This window comes from Protobothrops mucrosquamatus, unplaced genomic scaffold (assembly GCF_001527695.2).
Source record: "Protobothrops mucrosquamatus isolate PMUCROS unplaced genomic scaffold, P.Mucros_1.0 scaffold252, whole genome shotgun sequence".
In the NCBI taxonomy this organism is placed as follows: Eukaryota; Metazoa; Chordata; class Lepidosauria; order Squamata; family Viperidae; genus Protobothrops; species Protobothrops mucrosquamatus.
In genome coordinates this window covers 137,117-143,792 of record NW_015386600.1, presented here as the reverse complement: position 1 = coordinate 143,792, position 6,676 = coordinate 137,117, and positions in this window count along the sequence as shown.

Genomic DNA, 6,676 nt, shown 5'->3' with positions numbered 1-6,676 from the left:
TTGCCTGTAAGCAAAAACTGGTGGGATCATAAAATAGAGAAAGTCATAGAAAATGATAAAATTAAACTGCTCTGGGACTTCAGAATTCAAACAGACAAGCACCTGCAACATAACACCCCAGACTTAACAATTGTCGATAAGAAAGACAAAAAAGTCTGGATAGTGGACGTGGCAGTGCCTGGAGACAGCAGAATAGACGGGAAAGAACTGGAGAAGATAACAAAATACAGAGACCTACAAATAGAAATAGAAAGACTGTGGCAAAAGCAAGCAAGGGTAGTACCAATAGTAATAGGCGCCTTGGGTGCAATCCCAAAACAACTGGAGCACCACTTGAACACCATTGGCATTGACAAATTCACTGTTAGTCAATTGCAAAAGGCGGCCTTACTAGGAACTGCTTCCATCCTGCGACGATATCTGTAATACCATCAAACATCCATATCTGCCTATCCCAGGTCCTGGGTAAGGACTCGATAGGTAGACAAAATGCCAAATCCAGTCTGAACATCTGGCTGACTGTGCGATGATCCATAATAATAATAATAATAGTAATAATAATAATAATATAATAATAATAATAATAATAAAAAAAATAAAAATAAAAATAAAAATAAAAATGGTTCACATTGACAGCCAAGCTATTATTGCAAAAGTGGAAAACAGCATAAATACTAGTAGGTCCAACTAATCTTCTATTGAGTTAAAGCATAAACATTCCTCTGTCAATAAAAAGGACTCTTTCATCTTAAAGTTTTAAAGTGACAACCACCAACTAAATGTTTGCATTTTCTTCTTCATGTAGAAAAACATATAGATTAATAATTTACCAAAATTAGGATCATATATGTTGGATCAGGGAATAAAAAGCTCACAGGAAAGAATGGATCACAATTAACTCATACCTGTTCCAATTCTAACTTGTGCACACGTATGTAGAACTTTGGTTGGGTTCTATGTGCCATTATCTTCCAAAGTCAGGAGTTCCTACTAATCAACCAAGTTATTTTTCCAATCAGTTAAAAAATGTGGCCCCAAGTAGCATGTGTGTGTGTGTGTATGTATATATATACAGTATGTAGATAGATAGATAGATAGATAGATAGATAGATAGATAGATAGATAGATAGATAGATAGTAAGTATACTATATCTTTGCCCCACCCCCAAGCATACACTTGGTTTATCCTGTTTCTGCATCTATTTTGAAATGCATTTTTAAAAGTCCAGGTGAACATTTTGCTCTCATCTAAAAGCAACATGAAGATGTTGGTGAGCATGCAACCATTTCGCGGCCAAATTAGATTTTTATGAATTAGCCTGGATACTAAGAAAACTTAGAAGAGGAAGCAAGCAAACCTGTCTATGGTTTCTAATAGATTGCTGCAAAGCCAGAAATAAATCAAAGCAGTTCCCAGAACCAGAAGATTGGAAGATTGGACAGTTCCTGAACTCCTCCTGATCTTTTGCAGAGATTCCATGTGGAAATGGCCAAAATAACTTTCTTTAGTATCTCAGTAACATATCATAATTATTAAAAGACATATGATGAGATTTAGAGTAGAGATTTACTTGTTTCTCTGATGTGGAATTTGGATGCAAAAAAGGTTCAATATTAATTTGCTATTGACATGCATTTAATGCATGTATTTGCGATAAGAAGGGTTTTTTGTTTTGAAAGATTAGTTTTCTACAAATGGTGAATGTTCATATAAACATTTTAGAAAAGCAATATATTGTTCCTTCTTCATACTCTGAGATTTATTAAGGCAGTTTTGAATAGAAAATAGTAAGAAGCTTACCTCTGTGGTCTGAAAGCATCTCTTTCCTTTATATTGATTTGAAAATAAGAAAAAATCATTTCTGGACATAGTGGAACTCAATTTTTGTACAATTTGCTTTTGATATGTGTGTCCGCAGGAGAACAGTATAAGTAGAAGCAATAAGTGCCAATGAGTTTAGCAAATTGATGTACCATGGAGATGTCTCATGAAATTTCAGATCCAAACCTGAGCAAAACTTTGTAATTTCTCACTGACTTGTTGCTGGACCTAAATTGCTGCCTTTATATGACTAGGCACTGGGATATTTTCTCATTCTATTGATTGTACCATTTTAACTTTAAAAAAAGGCTTTTATATTGGTGTCCTTATCTACAGAAAGCATTCTGAGAGTGGAAGTGGGGAATATGTGTAGTTTTCCCTTTTTCCATATCCTATTCCCTAAATATATCAGTAGTCTTTCCCCACCACTGTTTTGTAGTGCTATCCCTCCCTTCCTGAATCAGCAAGCTGTACTTGCCAGCATGAAACGTGCTGATGATTCTTCTTTTTCTTCTTGTGCCATATCCGTTATCGGACATTGGCGATCATGTTGGCGATCCTGTTTTTATCAGCAGCCGCACAAAAAAGTGTTGCTGAGTTTTGTCCAAACTAGTCCCTTAGATTTTGAAGCCACGATGTTCTTCTTCTGCCTGGACCTCGTTTGCCTTCAATCTTTCCCTGGAGGATTAAATGGAGTATGACGTATTTTTCTGGGTGTCGCATCACATGTCCGAAATATTCTAATTTTCATTTTTTAATTGTTTTGATGATTTCCCTTGGCTTTCACAGGCGGCTTGCTGATGATTGTTGATCCTTATTCTGTCTCTATTCCCAGTTACCTCCAATCACCCCATTCCCCTCCAACGGGCAACAGATTTTACATAGAATGAAGCTGCCCTTGGAGAATGTCAAAATAAAGAAGGGGAAATACTACTTTAACATCAGTACAGCTTTGGTTGACAAGGCTCTATCTCACTCATGAGTCGGTAATGATATGAAGGCCACAACATAGGGATGGGATACAAAAGAAATGGTGCCACGGCATGGTTGTGCCATGTTCAGGTGGTAATAAGGAATGCCCAATGACAGCAACAAATAAATACAAGTTTTTCAAGTAACATTGGTTTCTGTTTAAATCAGTGGAATTATTGCTTATTCTATCTATCTTCCAGTCCAGTTCTACATTTTTGAATGTTCATATTTATCTTCTAGACTTTCAAGAAATTGCTAAAATATGCAGAGACACAGACAACATAAGTGAGATTTTTAAAAAGCCTCACAGAGGCAGCAGGTTGAACCAAATCTACCACTGATGATCCTTGTGTGATCTGCAGTAGATCAGCACAATTCTACACCTGAGTAGTTATTGATCAAAAAGAATCTTAGGCATCTCCTCTAAATTATATATTTTTAAAAAAGAAACATATGGGAAATGGAATTAACCCTCATTCCCATCCCCAGGAAAGGGAGAGAAGAAAAACTAATCTATGGCAAGTTTTTCTCAATCCACAGGCTTTAAAATAATCTAATCCTTCTGAAGGCTATTGTTACCCTTAACAATATCTATTTTTTGTTAAATCAAATCTCTTTTTAAAAGCTATTTTGGTACTTTCCCAATATGAAGGTGTCAAATACCTTTTCCATGTGATCTACCTACAACAGGAGTATCTTCTAAACATTCAAATTTATATTCTATCCTGGCCTCATCTATTCCTACCCCACCCCACAAATGCACACTCCTACAATTTATAGGTCCTGTCTCCATTCAGCATGGGTGTGATATTTTTTCCAAATCGAGGGGCATGCTTTTGAGTGGCATGTCTGCCTCATCCCTTCTTGCAAATATAACTATATTTCCATTTTATTTCACTGAAAATAAGTATTGTTCTTGTGATTATATTCCATACTTACATTCAATCCTGAAAAGAGCCATAAAAGAACTGGACCCTGCATAATTATTGTTTTTATATATCCCTCTAAGAATTGGGAATATGTTTTATTTTGAAAAAACAAAATATAAGTGAAATGTGAAATTTACAAATCTATATGCAGGTGCTTTCTATTATCTCTATCCTATATTATGTTGCTATTATTACTATATTACTATACTAGTTACTATTGGTATAACAATTAGTATACTCTATTATACTACAGAGTTCCATGATGCCATGCTGGTCACATGACCGCAGAAATGTCTTTGGATAGCGCTGAAACAGAGATGAGCACCATCCCTTAGAGTCAGCAACGACTAATGGAGTAAAATCCGCAGGGAATCTTTTACCTTTTACTTTTTTTATCATACTACTATTCAGTTACCATTACAGTATTTCCTCTATACTATATAACTATTACAACCTCTCCTCTTTACTATTATGATAGTGTACTCCATAGTACAATGCTTTTTTCTTACAAATCCTATTCTGCCTTCTGCCTTACTTCCTCTATTTTCGATTTCTCCTGGTTTTTTCTTCTTCTCTATTAATGGCCACATCATGCTTTGTTGCGCCTGTATATTTCCTTTTTCTCTAGACCTTCCACTCCTTTGTAGGAAAAACACTTCTTTTATTCAGCTGCTTTTTTTGTTTGCTAGTGGGTGCACACTTCCAAAACACTCATCTCCTCCATTCTCCTCCCATAGCTGTTTCAAGATTGCAGTTTTATTGGCAACTCTATGATGCTGACACTGAGGAAAAGGCTCAAATGATAGGGCAGAAAGGCAGGACAAGTACTGCAATTTTTCTAAGCAGCCTTCTCTTCCACAGTCACCTTACAAACGACATTTGTAAACTACATTATATCTTACAGTAAGAAATGGTAAAAGTGCATCTCCAATATATACCATTTACATATCTGTTCTAGAAGATGTTTTTAAATGATGGTAGGATTTCATTTTATCATTTTATTTTTTCTTTGTTTTTTGTCCACTGAAGTCAAAGGCCTAGTACACAGGAATGTACTGTATAAAGAAGCCTGACATGCTGAAATAAGTCATGGGATAATATTTTAATATTAGTCCCCTCCCCTAGAATGAAAACTATCAATCCATCTGTCATATCAAACACTGGGCCATACTTTGGCTGTGTCCCAGTTCGTGTTTGAACTTGGGGTAATTTTTCCCCTAGAAAAAGAGCCTGAGTGCTTAAATAAACTTAAGAGAAAGCAGCAGTTGAAATAGATTTGATAAAAACAGTGCTTTTTTTGTAAAAAAAAAAAGGTGCCGGAACTCACAGACGTCATACAACCCGCCTTGCCTACCCTACAAAGTTCCATCCAAAAAAGGTGCCAGAACTCTGTTCTGGGCGTTCTATGACAAAAAAAGCCCTGGATAAAAATATAAACATGTCATTCTATGCCACCCTATTTTAAAACTGAACTATTATGAAAGGAAATTTAAGATCTTCCCCAGGACTGAATACAGTAGGCAGATGTGGAAGAACAGTTGGATGATGAGGAATGAGAAGTGCTGCTCCCTGAAATGACAAATCCAGTGGGAGAAAAGTGCTTAGGAATCATCAGCAAATGCCTGAGGGCTGAGGGGGTAGGGCAAGAAAAAATTGTCCATTCTATATTTCACTTTATTAATCAAATGTAATATAGTTGCCAGTGGACTCTGGGAAGTTTAACAAGTTTTTTTTTATATGTTCACAGTGTACGTTCAAATGGATTAATGTCTCAGTGTGGCCAAGAAAGAGGAGCACTGCTTAAAGCTGCATGTAGTTTATAAATGAAATATTCAACCTTGAAAAATCAAAAGACCTAATAAACAGGCAAGTTGGAATGCAGAAAACCCAGTCTTCTAGAATCTCCTTCATTAGAGGAACTGAACAATCATCTTGCTAGCTGAAGGATCCAATTTGGAAAATAGCACTGATAGTCCCACAAAGCAAGCTTTCCAGTTACCGTCTTTATTCAACAGTGAGACTTACCTTAAACAGGCTGATTTGTTTGTTGCAATAGTTAACAATAATGAGAATTCAGTTAACTCTTTTTAAATTTATTTTTCTAGAAACAAAAAAATGGGTGGAGTAGACTGAAACAAACCACCTTTGTCTATTAAAGATAAAACAAAAATTCATATAAAAGACATTTGTTTGAAGCCTGAAAAAAATGATCTATGCCAGGGTATAATATATTGATAAAATACACTGTAAGTTGTATAAAGTCCAAAGATCTCCTTTCAAGTGATAAAACTAACTCATGATAACAAACCTAATTTTTCCAGTCAGTGTTATGAACTCTGAATTAAGCTGGACTCCATTCAGGGCATACAACAGAAAAGTCTTTTAGTTCACAAATGGATTACTTTGTAAGACACTAAACAAAGAATCTACCCTGGGGCAGCCCTTCAGTTCTAAAAGATCGAATATAATTAGACAGTAAGATATTCACTTGGATTATTTGAGACAATGATTAATGTGCTATGCTCTTTCACCCTTTTTTCTTTTTGGAGTCAGAAATACTCCCTATGCCTGACTTCAAAATAGTGAAACACCGCTGGTGGTATTTATTCAGTCTGATTAGCCAGTAAAATGGAGATGTATCCCCCAAAGGCTGGCTCTTAGTATTAAAGCACCCTTTTTTTGCATGGAGAAATTCCAGACCAAAGCTGAACTCTGTCCAGGGAGGATTTAAAAAAAAAAAAAAAAAAAAACCCTCCAGCCTGGCACCTTTGACAACTGCAGCCAACCAGTATAAGCTATACTAGGCTAGCAGTTTCCTAAATGCTAGCAATGGTACACTGATCACTATGGAGTGCTGCTCATCATAGTGGGACAGGCTGGCCCCAAAACCATTTTATTTTATTTTATTTTATTTTATTTTATTTTATTTTATTTTATTTTATTTTATTTTATT